This window comes from Ursus maritimus, unplaced genomic scaffold, assembly GCF_017311325.1.
Source record: "Ursus maritimus isolate PB19 unplaced genomic scaffold, ASM1731132v1 scaffold_36, whole genome shotgun sequence".
NCBI lineage: Eukaryota > Metazoa > Chordata > Mammalia > Carnivora > Ursidae > Ursus > Ursus maritimus.
This window is the reverse complement of record NW_024426230.1, coordinates 15,239,861-15,256,515: the sequence shown is the minus strand read 5'-3', so window position 1 is coordinate 15,256,515 and position 16,655 is coordinate 15,239,861. Positions and strand designations below refer to the sequence as shown.

Sequence of the window (16,655 nt, the reverse complement as noted above, 5' to 3'; positions counted from 1 at the left end):
ATGTTTATGTCTATATATCTACATATAGCTATATACAGAAATGTAAGCGTCTGGATCTTTATGATAACACACTTATACTTGCATTTATTTACTCACATTTAGTGATGAGAAACCTTTTCGCTCATATATCATGTATATGTTACCCTTCACATTTTTTTTAAGTTTTTATTTAAATTCTAGGTACTTAACATACACTGTAATATTAGTTTCAGGTGTACAATACTGTGATTCAACACTCCATACACCACCCGATATGCATCGCATAAAGAGATACATGCACCCACTATGTTTACAGCAGCGTTATCTACAATAATCAAATTAGGGAAACAGCCCAAGTGTCCATTGACTGATGAATGGATGAAGATGTGGTATATATATGCATACGTATATCTATAACTATAATAGAATATTACTCAGCCATAAAAAAGAATGAAATCTTGCCATTTGCAATGATGGAGCGAGAGAATATTATGCTAAGCAAAATAAGTCAGAGATATCAATTCAATCAGATGTGGAATTTAAGAAACAAAAAAACACATAATGGGACAAAGAGAAAGAGAGGCAAGCCAAAAAACAGACTCTTACCTAGAAAACAAACTGATGGTTACAAGAAGGGAGGGGATAGGGCAATGGGTTAAAAAGGTGATGGGGATTAAGTAGTGCATTTGTGATGAGTACTCTTCATATTTATAAATCTACCCTCAAAAGAACATTTCGGATTTTGTCTAGAACATACTAAGTACTCACTAAATCTTAGCTGTTGTTTTATTACTATTCCCTTACCCTTCTCTTATACGCATACTATTCCATTTTAAGGATATACTTTTCCTTGAGAGACCTTTAAATTGCTTCCAATTTTTTTTTTTGCTTTTACAAACAGTGCTTCAAAGAGCATCCCTATCCTTTCTAGAAGATAGATTCTAAGAACAGGGGTGGCTGGGTTAAAACAAAAAAACATTTAAAATTTTTAAAATACATGCCACAAAGGGTTGTATTATCTTACCCAAAAGGATTGTACCATTCTACACTTCACCAACAGTGTATAGAAGTACCCATTTTCCCCACTCTTGTCAGCATCTTTTCTTTTTTCCTTCTTTTTATTTATTTATTTGAGAGAGAGAAAGCACGCAGATGGAGAGAGGCAGAGGGGAAAGGAAAGGGAAAGGCAAAAATTTCAAGCAGACTCCACACTGAAGCAGAGCCTGATGCAGGGCTTGATCTCACTATCCTGGGATCAAAACCAGAACCAAAACCAAGAGTCAGATGCTTAACTGACTGACCCACCCAGGTGCCCATGTCAGCGTCTTTTCGTATGTTCATTTGGCTGTGTCAGTAATGTGTCTGTATAGACTTTCTTTTTTCTTAATAGTTTATGGGATCTCTCTGTATAATAGTTACATAAATTCTTTGTATATTTTTATGTGTTGCAAATATTTTCCTCAAAATGTCAATTGATTTGCATATTTTATGTTAATTCTGACCACAATTTTTAAATGTATGCATAAACAAACATATTGATTTTTTTCACTATGGATTCTTATTGACCTGGCTTGCTGAGAAAGTCCAGTATATGGGGCACCTGGTTGGCTCAGCAGGTTGGGCACTGGACTCTTGGTTTCAGCTCAGGTCATGATCTCAGGGCCCCAAGGGCCCCACATGCAGCAGGGAGCCTGCTTGAGATTCTCTCTCGCCCTCTCCCTCTGCCCCTCCCCCCACCCATGCTCTCTAAATAAATAAATGGATAAAATCTTTAAGAAAAAAGAAAAGAAAAGAAAGCCCAGGATATGCTCAGGTGACTCTGATGTTACTGATCAGATCTACATAGGAGAAGCTATGTTTTGATAGAAAAAGCAGTCTATAATTGAGATCATTCACCTGAGACTCTCCTGCAAAATGTTTACACTGAAATAATAAAGCAGTTACTACTAATAAACCAACAACCATGGACTTCTACACCAACCAAAGAATAAATCCATCAATAACATAGTCACTAATAATATATTCTTAACATACATGCGAATTAAAGAGCTAGAAGGAACTTGAGATTGAGTACCATTTTACAGATAAGGAAACTGAGAAGCAGAAAAGTTATAAAGTTCTATCCATGGTCATGGTGCACAAAATATGGAACTGAAGTAATATCATATGCTATAAGAACTAGGTTATATAGTCCTCCAAGAAAATAAGGTTCAAAATATAAAAGAAAAACTGGAACAGTTTCTGATGGATAAGATCCAGATTAAATATGCAAAAATATACATTCAAATTTAATATTTTAGAAAAATCCAGGCACACTAAAGTAAAGATAGCAGAAAAATGTTAAAGTAAAAAGACAAAATCATACATAAAACAATATAGCACATTCCAATCTAGAAGTTTTTTGTATACTGGTGCTATTCACAAACATCTCTGGCTTTTTCTCTTTCTGGCACATGGTAGGATTATAATTCCTTCCCCACACTGACATCATATGTGGCCCAGAACTTGCTCTGATGAATGAAACGTGAGCAGAAGTGCTATCTGTGAAGATTTATTAGCCACTACAGGATCACCAAGTTCTCCCTTCCCCTCTGCCACAATGGCAGACAATACTCCAAATGGTAGCTACTCCATTAACATGGATCCAGGAATAAAGATGACACAGAGCAGAACCTCGAGAAGAACTACAGTGAACAAGTATTATAAGCAAGACATTCTGTTGTTTTAGGACCTTGATATTTGGGGATTACTTGCTACTGCAGCAAAACGCAAAGTAATTTATTAATAAATATTTACTGAGCACATTCTTTGTGCCAGGCACTACACTAGGTGGTAGGAATATAGTAACATTCAGGAATTAGTTCCTGACCTTAACCATCTACAATCCAGCAGGTGGGGGAGAAAAGTAATAAAATGTACAACTGTAACATAGTACAACAAAGTGTTGTAGTTGGTGATTTGAAGGGGCACATGCATCCCGATGTTTACAACAGCATTATCAACAATAGCCGAACTATGGAAAAAGCCCAAATGTCCATCAACTGATAAAGGGATAATGAGGATGTGGCATGTACATACAATGGAATGTTACTCAGCCATGAAAAAGAATGAAATCTCAGGGCACCTGGGTGGCTCAACTGGACTCTTGATTTTGGCTCAGGTGGGATCAAGCCCCAAGTTGGCAGGCTCCCGGCTCAGCAGGGAGTCTGCTTGTCTCCCTCTCCCTCTGCCCCTCCTCCTGCTCTCACTCTCTCTCTTAAATAATCTTTAAAGAAAAAAGAATGAAATCCTGCCATTTGCAATGACATGGATGGAGCTAGAGTGTATTATGCTAAGCCAAATAAGTCAGTCAGAGAAAGACAAATACCATATGATTTCACTCCCATGTGGATTTTAAGAAACAAAATGAACATAGGGGAAGCAGAAAAAGAGAGAGAGAGAGAGAGAGAAGCAAACCATAAGAGACTCTAAACTATAGAGAACAAACTGAGGGTTGCTAGAGGGGAGGTGGGTGGGGAGATGGGCTAAATGGGTGATGGGTATGAAGGAGGGCACTTGGGATGAGCACTGGATGTTATATGTAAGTGATGAATCACTAAATTCTACTCCTGAAACCAATATTCATTTTTTGCTCCTGAAACCAATATTATACTATATGTTAACCAACTAGAATTTAAATAAAAACTTGAAACAAAAAAATAAAAATAAAGCCAGTATTGCACAACATAAAAAAAGTGCTGTAGCTGGGACAAGCACTAAGTGCAAAGGAGACCAAAATATGGGCAAAAGGGCATGCCTCCTTACAGAAGTTACTTCTAAGTTGAGAAATAAAGGACTAATGGAAATTCTTTTTTCAAAATAATTGCTACCTCTTCCAATTCAGCCGAAGTATGGAAAATGTAATGCTTTATGTTTTAGAAAATGCTCTTATGTTTTAGAAAAACAGAATAATATATATAAATAAAGTGACAATAAGGAAACAATATGTACTCTTCAACTGGCCAAAATTCAAGAGACATTGCAGAGAATTGCCAAAGTGTACTAGTTTAGTAGGACTGCCAAAACAAAGTGCACAGACCGGGTGGATTAAACAACAAAAATTTATTTCCTCACAGTTATGGAAGCTAGAAGTCCAAGATCAAGGTATAAGCAAGGTTAGCTTCTTCTGAGGGCCTCTCCTTGGTTGTAGATGGTCATCTTCTCCCTGTGTCTTCACATAGATGCCCCTCTGTATATGCCTGTGTCCTAATTTCCTCTTCTTATAAGACACCAGTCATATTAGATTAAGGCCCACCCTAATGACCCCATCTAACCTTAATTACCTCTTAAGGAGTCTATCTTCAAATATAACCACATTCTGCAGTACATGGGGTTAGGACTTCAACATATGAACTTGGGAAGGAAACACAATTTATCCCATGACTCTAAGGTTTGGTGCTTCAGTCAGTTCTGGCTGTTATAAAATACCATAGACTGGGTGGCTTAAACAACAAACAAATCTTGGCTAGAAGTCTAAGATCAGGGTCCATGGTCAGGTTCTGGTGAGATCCCACTTCCTGGCTTATCCATGGCCTCCTTCTTGCTGTATCCTCACATGGCTGAGAAATTCTCTCTCTGGTGTCTCTTCTTATAAAAGCACTAATGCCATTCACAAGGGCTCAATCCTCATAACCTCATTACCTCCCAAAGGCCCCACCTCCAAATACCACCACATTGGGGATTAGGACTTCAACTCATTAATTTTGGGGAAACATAAACATTCAGTCCACAGGAGTCAATAACTGACTGAATGAAGGATGCTAAAGAAGGAAAGCAGCACATAATCACACCAAAGCTGATTCTGGGCAGTTAGAAAGGTTATCGATTTAGCTAGGAAAAGGAACTCTATTTTCAACCTACAAAACCTTAGTTGAGAGTAGGAGATATCCTGAAGGCAAACCAGAGAGGGTGCAAAGTCTAGGCTGAAAATAATCCTAAATGTGGAGGTCATTTATTTTAGAATGAATAAAAACTCTCCATGTTAGTTAACATCCCAAAGGAAGGAAAATAGTATTAGACCCTTAGAAGATAGTTCGTACAGTTCTTGAACTGCACACAAATACCATAGCTGAGAAGAAACAAAATCAATTTATGATAAACAATTAGCTTAGATACTAATCAGTATTAAGAGTAAGTCTGCAATGACAAGAAATGAGCAATACTAAAAAGCAACAGGGCAGTTAGAAACCATAGAGATGATTACTTTATGATAACTACAAATTTCAAAGCTCAAGTCTCACATGAAAATAACTAAACTTAGCTTGTCCTTAAAATAAACTCAACAAAGAAAAGAATATTTCCCTTAATATGAGAATCCTATCCATATTTTAGGAGCAACATAACAAGTAGAAATCCATAAAGTGTTGGTGAATAATAACTCTGAGGAAAAGCATTAGATGGTTTGACATCACTTATTAATAAAGCCTCTCAAGTGCTACAGATAGCCATTATTTATTATACATTTTCCTGAATTTCCCTGTAACTAGGGGGAAACTTGAGTTTTAAAATGGCAATAAATCTGAAATAAGTGCTACCTCATTCTTCAATAGGAATCCATTAAAAAAATCATAAAGGGTTACACATTCTGCTTATTTTAATATCTCAGAATTATTAAATTGAAGGGCAAATTATAATTGAATTGGAAGAGAAAACTTTAAACTTAGTAAAGCATTCTTCTTGGTTAGCATTAGGGAAAAGAATAGATAAAGTTTATAGTAAAAGATCAATTTCTTTGCATTACACACAATTGATTCCTATATGCTGGATAGCATAGTATATAAGGAAATTCTGTGATAAAATCAACAGGAAGCAAAGAAAAATTGGGTGGTGGAGAAAGAACTGAATTAGAAGTCAGGTAACCGGATTCAAGCCTCTGTTCTTTATCTTCTTGTGATCAGTATAACTAATTATCCTCGGTGGGATTCTTTATTCCTACAATGGAGATAATAAAAGCTACCACACAGGGCACACCTGGGTGGCCCAGTCAGTCAAGTCCCTGACTCTTGGTTTTGGCTCAGGTTGTGATCTCATAATGGTGATCTCATGGTGGTGGGATCCAGCCCTGCATTGTTGGGCTTCACACTCAACAGGGAGTCTGCTTGAGATTCTCTTTCTCCGCCCCTCTTGCTCATGCTCTCTCCCTCTCTCTCTCTAAAATAAATAAATAAATCTTTTTTTAAAAAATTGAATGAATAAAATAAAGGCTACCACACAGAATTACAGTGAAAACTAAATAACAAAGTATGTTAAAGTATTTTGAAAACTTTTTGTTTTAATGATGTGACATGTAAGTGACGGATGGTTCAAAATTACTGGCAAACTGAACATCATCAAGGATATGTCATGATTGTTAATACAACTGGCAAAAATATTGGCTGACATTCCAATACCACACACAATTCAGAACAAGGTACACTAAACCCAACTGAAATTTTGAAAACTCCAATAACCAGATGCTATAATTGATTGTGTTCTTGGATATATAAAAGCAAAGATTCTGGAAATGAAATCCTCTAAAATCAGCTGGAAAAAAACAACTTACAACCATAGCTGAGATTTTCAAAACTTCATTTTGTAAATTATAATCTACAGACCAAAAAATGTGTTGGAAAGTTTTTTAAATACATGCTTGTTTGAAAACTGTCACCTCTTTCAACTTTGTCATCTTGGCTTGTTGTTAATGAAGCTTTTGGAGTAGATCTGGCATACTGGCTAAAGTACAAGTGTCAAAATTTTTAGTATTTTCTGCGTGTTTTTAAAGTCATTTCATATCTCTATTTCCTTTCCATATCACAAGGAGATCATTCTAAAACCTTGTAAGAGTCATAGGTTCTATGAAAACTAGCACCTGGATGAAAAATAAAAATTGGAGAAATTTTTTTAAAGAAAAAGTAAGTTAACACATGAATAAAAATTAAAAATAGAAGAACAAAAGTTAAAAGCAAATTAATAGACCAGACAGTGTAATTTTAAGCACTGAATGAGACTCGTGAAGCCTGGGAAAATTGAAGATTATTTCTTCCAACAGTCACAATATATGTTTTGGAGTAGCGATGCATTTATAAAAGCAACTTATACTATTAGGCAGATATTGATAGGAAAGTACTCAAATATTGATATTAAAACCAAAATTGTGAATTGGGTCATCCAAATAGATATTTTTGAAATTTGTATTCAACCAATTAACTCAATGAATTGTCTCAGACTTTCTCTAGCTACTAACATCTAATGCAGTGGTTCTCAAATTTTAATATGCTTATGAATCACCTGGGAATCTTTTTAAAATATAAATTCTGATCAATAGGTCTGAGGTGATGCCTGAAATTCTTCATTTCTAATAAGCTCCTAGGTAATGTAATACTGCTAGACTGCATAGACATACTTTTAGAGGAAAAATCAAGATATAATCCCACCAAAAAAAAAAAAAGTTATTTATTGATCAACGTTAAAGTTCTGCAGTGATAAATATGTGTGTTTAATCATCTGTGCCCTCAAAAGTATCCAGGCAAGGATATTCTTCTATCTTTAAGGCACAAAACTCTCAGCTTTAATCAAGGTTCTGTTAAGCAATTGAATAGATCCAGAGCTAATGTCGAGAAGATTCTTGTCCTGCCTCCAGTGCCCAAATGCAGACAAAGTTGGATGGCACTCACCTAACCTTGGAATACAAATTAGGCTCCTATCAGCATCTTCACTGTCTATGCTCCTGGCATCTAGAACATATTGATCTTCTTTCAGTCAACAGCAGAGAGTGCCTTCCTGTCGGACACTGACTATCCATCTCAATGGGGAATTATCTGTCCAATGGTTTCTGTCCAAAGCCTAGTGGAAACTATTGATATTCTTCAGGGGAAATCTAAGTGAGTGGATTTTGAGTATTATTTTAGCAATGTAACCCTCTGTCAAATAAAATGCTGCATTCAACTCCATAAAGTAGCATTTTATGTGTATGAATTTAGTTCAAATTTATATAAAAAGAAGTTGTTCTGTTGAATCCCAAAGATTTTACATTGGTGGTTATAGTTGTCAGTTGTAGGTACACCAGCCTCAGGATTCAATTTGTTTTTGTATTTTGTTTTGGTTACACAATATTGAGACGATCTTAAATCACACAGCAAACAAATCTCACACGGTAGCAGTTTATAAAAGTTCACTCTGCACCCTCAGAATTCTCTTCACTAAAACAGAGATGGCAGGAAAATTTTTCTAGCACTTGTATTTTAACACTCAGCAGAACATTCTTTAGAATATTTAAAACAAATTCAAATTAATCACTTGTAGAGCCCCTCCTCTGTCCTGCCATCTAGAGAAACCAGTTGGAAACACTGATCTAAGAAATATTTCCTTCTCTTGATGGTTAATTTAGCTTGTGTTATCCTGAATTAAGCAAGTTCATCAGAAAGCTATACACAGAGAACATATTATCAATCAAAAAATGATTATAATATATGCTTTATGCAAAGTTCATTTCTATAAAATTTATATTAAAGATATAGTTTTGATATAGACATTTTCTATATAGACATTTCAACAACTACAAAAAAATCTTCAATAAATTCTTCTCTGGGTTCAGGATCACAAAAAGTATATCTTTCCTTAAAAACTGGTATATCTCTTTTCCACACTAATAAGAAAATATATTAGCACATAGGTCCTTTAGCTTTTTAAAGTCTTGAATGTCTTAAATAAAAATTATTATTTTCCTTTAGCTCTCCTCTACTACATTGTCTTTTTATTATTTCTTACTTATTGCATCTGGGTATATGTATGCATGACATGCTTCAATAGCCTGGATGTCAAAAAGGGTTTGCATTTTATTAGAAAATAGGTTAAACTGAGGCTTCACAGAAATCCAAAATCAAGTCATTCAAACAAGATAGAAATATTTCTTATGTAATATTTGCTCACATCTACAATATAACGATAGGTCATTCTAAGCCACAAGAAGACTGAAAAAATGTAGTCTCTAGTTGGGTAGTCCAGTTGCAGCTAAAACAGGGAGCTCTGGTTCTAAATAGAGCAAGGAGAGAGTGACTATTGGAAAGCAATTAGCAATCCCTACCATGAGGTCATATTTTTCCCCCAAAAGTACACTTATAGCTGATTTTACTAAATAAATTGAATCCAGGATACTGTGTTGTCCTTGTGTTGGTTTAATAGACACCTCAGTTACTGAAAAGGAGTTTTTTCTAATTTGGGGGACTTTTATTTCTAATATCATTATGAACTCAAGATTTTCACATATTTGATGTGTCTTAAATAGAATATGATCATTGTTCTTTTTGAGGTTCAAATTTAATGCTCATATTGATGTAACTTTGACCAGTAGGAATCCCTTCAGCCTGGCTCTTGGGTCTTTTTTTTATCAATTGTGGTAAAATGTATATAACATAAAATTTACCATTTTAACCATTTTTAAGTAATTTTTTAAAGATTTTATTTATTGGGGTGCCTGGGTGGCACAGCGGTTAAGTGTCTGCCTTTGGCTCAGGGCGAGATCCCGGCGTTATGGGATCGAGCCCCACATCAGGCTCCTCCGCTATGAGCCTGCTTCTTCCTCTCCCACTCCCCCTGCTTGTGTTCCCTCTCTCACTGGCTGTCTCTATCTCTGTTAAATAAATAAATAAATAATCTTAAAAAAAAAAGATTTTATTTATTATTTGAGAGAGAAAGTGAGTGAATGAGAGATAGAGAGAGCACGAGCGGGAGGAAGGGCAGAGGGAGAAGCAGGCTCTCTGCTGAGCAGGGAGCCTGAGGCAGAGGATTGATCCCAGGACCCCTGAGATCATGACCTGAGCCGAAGGCAGACGCTTAACCGCCTGAGCCACCCAGGCACCCCTAACCACTTTTTAAGTGTACAGTTAGGTGACATTAAGTGTATTCATACTGATGTGCAACCTTCACCCCTATCCATCTTTAGAACTTTAGGTCCTTTTAAGACAACCTCATTATTCCTTGAAAGGTTCCTTGCTTTCTGATATGTCCAAGGCTCACCTATTACCTTCTTTGCCCCAGGTTTCAAATCAGCCATTTCTCCAAGAAGCCCTGAATTTTTTAAATGAGAAATAGTATTAGATATTACATCAGTCAAATTGTCATAATACCTCTGAAACAAATTTTAAAAATTCAGAAGCATAAAATTATAAGCATTTATTGCTGACCCACTGAGTCAGCTGGGGTAGGTAAGACGGCTCTGGCAATCTTAGCCCGGCATTCTCATCTGCTGAGTCCTGGATGGTTGTCTGGTGATTTAGGATTGCTTTGTCTCGAACAATCGGGGTGACTTGATTCCATTTCACTTATCTTCCCAATGGCTAGCCTGAGCATGTTTTTTATGAATATGGCACAAGCGCAAGCAAATCCAATTTCACAATTGCTTTCTTTTTATTGTAGTAAAATATATGTAACATAAAATTCACCATTTCAACCATTTCAAAGTGTACAATTTAGTGAAATTTAGTAGTATCACAATGTTGGACAACCATTACCACTTCAAGTTCCTGGATAGTTCTATTACACCCGCCTCCAAAATAAACCTCATACCCGTTAAGCAGTCATTCCCCATTTCTCCTTCTCCTCTGTCCCTGGCAATCACTAACCTGCTTTCTGTCGACATTTTGTACTTTCTGGATATTTCATATAAATGAAGCTATGCAACATGTGGCCTTTTATATCTGGCTATTTTTACTTAGCATAATGTTTTCAAGGTTCATCCACGTTGTAGACTGTACCGTTATTTAGAGCTAAATAATATTCCATTACATGGATATACCACATTTTGTTTATCCATTAATCAGTTGAGGGACATTTGGGATGGTTCCCCCTTTTGGCTCTTGTAAACAGTTCTGCTATGCACATTTGCATACAAGTTTTTTGTTTCTACAACTGTTTGCAATTCCTTTGGGTATATAAGTGGAAGTGGAATTTTTGGGTCATACGGTAATTCTATTTTTAACATTTTGAGAAACTATCAAAATGTTTTCCATAGCAGCTGCGTCATTTTACATTTGCACTAGTAATACATGAGGGTTCCAATTTTTCATATCTTCACCAACAGCTGTTATGTGGTATGTGAAGTGGTATTTCATTGTGCTTTTGATTTATATGTTCTTTAATAACTAATGATCTTGAGCATCATCTCATGTGCTATTGGTCATTTGTGCCAATAGCACCAACTGGATATCCAAGTGTATCCAAGTCTTTTGCCCATTTTTTTAATTGAGTTGTTTGTCTTTTGTTAAGTTGCGAGAGTTCTTTATATATCCGAGATTTAGAAGTCCCTTATCAGATATATGATTTGCAAATATTTTCTCCCATCCTGCGTTTTCACTCTCTTGATAGTGCCCTTTGATGCATCCAAGTTTTTAATTTGATAAAGCCTAATATATCTAAGTTTTTCTTTTGTTGCTTGTGCTTTTGCTACAATATCTAAGAAGCCATTGTCCTCTCCCCCACCAGAAAAAATTGTAAATCATAGATCTAATGAAGGACTTGTATCTAGACTACACTAGAATTTCACTTGCTTTTCCTCTCATCCAGAGATGGAGTCTATTTCCATCACCTTGGAACTGACTTGCTTCAACCAATAGAATGTGGTAGAAATGATGCTGTGCCAGTTAGAAACCTAGAATTCAATAGACATTACTTGGAAAGAAAGGCTACATGGAAGGTGACATAGTCATGCAAACAACAGTCACTACTGAGGCCCCAAACATGTGACAGAGGATTTCTTGGACCTTGCAGGCTAGACCATCCACCAAGTAAACAAACCCACCTGAGGAACCCTAGCTAATATCACATGGAACAGAGAACAATCCGGATATCCCAGAAGTAAAAGTCATTGTTGTTTTAAATCAAGTAGTGTAAATGAAACATAAGGAAATCCAACCAGTAAGAAGGTCACATGAGAGGAGAGTACCACCCACTTGGATGTTAACAGAAGTTCCAGAAAAAGAAAGCTATATGAGATTCAAAAAAAAAAAAAAAAAAAAAGGCAAACTTACTTTGATGTTTTGACTTGCTTGAGTCCTACCTACATGCAAAAGAAAGGGAAAGATCCAGAAAAAAATTTTCTTCACAATAACCTACTAGGCTCAGTTAGTTTGACAACTCAAAATTACTTTAAGAAAAGTAACTACATAAAAAAAAGTAACTATAAACAACAAACTTCTCTCAAAATAAAAAGGACATTTTAAAATAAAATTTAATTTGAATTGAATTAAAAATGCAATCAATTATGATATCCACAGATGCAAGATATTAAAATGGATTTGAAAAGTTGTGACTTTATAAAAGTCTCTTTAAAAGATGGCCACAAGGCAGGTAATGATAAAAGAAATAGAAATGTTAAACACAGTTTTCAGGAAGACGGAGTATTTAAAACTATTAATATTAAACTTTAAGACTCTAAAATACCAAATTATTTTGACTTATGCGGAGCAAGCTAAAAGCATAAGTGCCCCTAAAGAATGTAAAAAATTATAGCTTGGAAATCTTTTTCCCAAAAAAGAAAAAAAAAATGAGCCATTATAAGGTTTCCCAACAGAATTTAATGTAAAAATTAATGTCACTTCAAAATCATTTCTCTGCATGACTGAAAAGGCTGCTCTTCATGTTAATATTCTTCAAAGCATTGTTTTAAATGCTATTTGCTTATGCTAAGAAAGACAATTAATATTAAGCCACAGTAAAGTGTTATATTCCAATTGTACAGATCTGTTACTTACAAAGTGTCAGAAAAAAGAGAAAAAAAGCTATTGAAATCTAATGAAAAACTGCAGTGCTTAACAGTAATGGGATTTTTCAAAATGTTATTGGTAAGCCCAGAAGCTGAAAGGTCCCTATAGAGGCTTTTATTTAGTTCTTAAATTACTTTTAAACTCTAGGCTTAAGAAGAAATAGAATCAAACCCCAAACTTTCAAACCCTTCATAAAGTATCCGTGAATATCTTCATATAGAATCCCTCAAGGATTCCTTATTCCATAAAGTGTATTTTCAAAAAGTCAAGTAAACAATAAGCACATTCTTTAAAATAGCTTAAAAGAAAGCAAGTGTGTGCTAGTATTTCCTGGCATGGAGTTCACTGTTAATTTACTGTACCAGAAACCACCTCACAGACCATAAAAGAATCCCAAGAGGTTATTAAATGCCTCAGTATCAACCTATTATTATCAGATCTCTTTTGTAACAACACTCTCCAAATCAAAAGAAAAGCACAATGCTGAAAATGCATTAAAACTATTTAATATAGTGTCAGTTTTTTTCAACAGCTTTGTCAGCAGTTAAATATAATTAGAGTCTCTTTTAATATAAAACATTATTGAAAAGTGTTATGAAATGCCCAGCCTTTTCAAGTGCTGCATTGCTTTTAAAATAATTTAATAAATTAATATAGCACTTAATATTAATATTAATAAAATTAACTTGTTAATTCATTTTATTTACGGACAAAAAGAACGAAAGTCAAAGCTTTAATATTTAAGTAATAATTTAGCTATGAATATATTGCTTTTTCAAAGCTGTAAAATACTCCAATTGTATTCAATGTATCAATTCACTGATTTGAGAAAATTAATTTATGAATATTTTTGTAAATATGTATTTGAGTAAAAAGAGTAAAAAAAAGAGTAAAAAGAAAATAAGAGAAACTATATTATAATTTTTAAACAAAAAATATTCAAGTATATAGGATCTCTCAGAATTCCCACAAATTTTGAATAGACTGAAGTAGCATGGATTCTTCAAAATATATGACCTTTGCTCACTACTGACTATGCCACCACATCCATTCTTTTCTATCCAATATTAGATACCAGAAATGTTAAAAAAAAAAAAAATAGATCTTCACTAAAGGAAACTGTTAAAAGGATAAATGTCAGAAAGAACAAAAATCCCTGAATGAGGGTCTGAACAAACAAATTGGGAAATACTGGGTAATTTTAAAAGCACACTGTGTAAAGTAACTTTTTAAAAGCACAAATTTAGATACTCTACAAAATAGCATATAATTTTGAAGAGGTGATCAGAACTCTGTATATAATTACAGGAATGATTTTTACATTAAAAGACCAGACTAAAATGCAGGACAACGATGATATTATTTGGAAGGTGAGTGCTCAAAATTAAAGTGTTCTAAAGTCTTTGTATCATTTAGAAGAAAGGTTTAGACATTAACTTTAGAATTTAAGTGCGTATGATAAAATTTCAAGGGTCACCTTAAAATAATAGAAATAGAATATACAACTTACATCCTGAGGGAGAAAACAAAAACTAAGAAAAATAAATTTGATCAACCTGTGTCTTTTGATTGGAGCATTTAGTTCATTTGATTCAAAGTAATTATTGATAGATCTGTACTTATTGCCATTTTGTTATGTGTTCTATGATTGTTTTGGAGTTCCCGGTTCCTTTCTTCTCTTGCTCTCTTCTCTCATGGTTTGCTGGCTTTCTTCAATGATGTGCTTGGATCCTAGCTCTTTATTTTTTGCATATCTATTACTGGTTTTTAATTTCTGGTTACCATTAAGTTTATATACAACATCTTATGCATATGGCCATCTATATTAAGTTGATGGTCACTCAGTTTGAATCCAGTCTTTACTCCTCTCCCTCCACCGTGTTTAGGCATATGCTGTCATACATTATATCTTTTTTTATTTTGTGAATCCTTTGAGTGACGTTTATAGATATACTTAATTTTGCTGCTTTTGTGCTTCCCACTTTTCTTACTCCTACTTACTGTCTTTTTTTCCACTGAAAGAGTCAACCTTAACATTTCTTGGAAGGCCAGTTTAGTCATGAATTCCTTTCACTTTTGTCCTTCTGGGAAACTGTTTATCTCTCTTTATCTCCTTATATTCTGAATGATAGCCTTGCCGGCTATCTTGGCTGCAGGGTTGTTGTTGTTGTTGTTGTTGTTGTTGTTGTTTTCTTTCAGTATTTTGAATATATCATGCCACACTCCTCTGGCCTACAAAATTTCTACCGAAAAATCAGCTGATAGCTTTATGGGGTTTCTCTTGCATGTAACTGTTTTCTTTTCTCTTGCTGCTTTTAAAATTATCACTACTTTTTGCCATTTTAAGTACTATGTGTCTTGGTGTGAACCTCCTTGGATTGATCTTGTTGGGAGCTCTCCGTGCTTCCTGGCTCTAGATTTCTACTTCCATCCCAGATTGGGGAAGTTTTCAGCTCTTATTTCTTCAAATAAATGTTCTGCCCCTTTTCTCTCTCTCTTCTCCTGGGATCTCTATAATGTGAATGTTATTACACTTGATGGTGTCACTGAGTTCCCTTAGACTATTTTCATTTTTTATTATTTTTTTTCTGTCTCCTGTTCCACTTGATTGTTTTCCATTACTCTGTCCTTCAGGTCACTGATCCATTCTTCTGCTTCCTCTAGTCTACTATTGATTCCATCTAGCATATTCTTAATTTCAGTTATTGAGTGCCTCATCCCTGATTGGTTCTTTTTTATGTTTTCTATCTCTTTATTAAGGGTTCTACTGAGGTCCTCCTCTCTTCGCTCAAGTCCAGTGAATACCTTTATGATCATTACTTTAAATTCTCTATCAGTCATATTACTTATATCCATTTCACTTAGGTCTCTTGTTGTGGTTTTATCCTTTTCTTTCATTTGGAACATAGTCTTCTGTCTCCTCATTTTGTCTCTCTGCATCTGTTTCTATGTGTTAGAAAAGTCAACTATGTCTCCTGTTCTTGAAAGTAGCGTCCTTATGAAGAAGAGGTCCTGTTGTACCCTGCCATGCAAAGGCCTCTGTTCACCAGAACCTGGCACTTCAGGGATGGTTCCTATATGGGCTGCATGTGCCCTACTGTTGTGGCTGAGATGTGTTTGCCTTTAGTCCAGTCATCTGCTGTGGCTTTCTTTGCCTATTGTGGGCAGGGTTTGATCCCGATGTTGTTAATGTGCCAGTCTGGGGCCTCCTTGGGCTTGAGCTGAGTCAAAACAAGTAGTTGCACGAATAAAGATACAGTTGCACCAACCTGCAGGGTGCATTCCTTCTGTTGTCGCTTGAAAAGCTTTCATTGGTGGGCGAGCTTGCAGTCAGACCAGATGTCTGAATCCAGTCCACTGTTGGGGCCACAGTTGACTGATGTGTGTGGTTATCCTCCCCTCTCCCCAGGACAGGAGTTACTTGGGATTTATGTTGACCCTGTCAGAGCTGCCTGCACACTGCCAGGTTTATGGCATTCTGGATGAGCTCAGGCCAAAGATATATTGGAGCGATGTTCATAGCAGCAATGTCCACAATAGCTAAATCGTGGAAGGAGCCGAGATGCCCTTCAACAGATGACTGGATTAAGAAGTTGTGGTCCATATATACAATGGAATATTACTCAGCTATCAGAAAGAACGAGTTCTCAACATTTGCTACAACATGGATGGCACTGGAGGAGATAATGCTAAGTGAAATAAGTCAAGCAGAGAAAGACAACTATCATATGATTTCTCTCATCTATGGAACATAAGAACTAGGATGATCGGTAGGGGAAGAAAGGGATAAAGAAAGGGGGGGTAATCAGAAGGGGGAATGAAACATGAGAGACTATGGACTATGAGAAACAAACTGAGGACTTCAGAGGGGAGGAGGGTGGGGGAATGGGATAGACAGCA

General features: G+C 35.6%; 1 long non-coding RNA gene across 2 annotated transcripts in view; it reads right to left on the bottom strand.

Annotated features, from left to right (window-relative positions):
* The window catches only part of LOC103665770, a 549,718-nt gene that overhangs the window by 379,392 nt on the left and 153,671 nt on the right, over window positions 1-16,655 (bottom strand). The gene's annotated exons all lie outside the window — the stretch shown is intronic.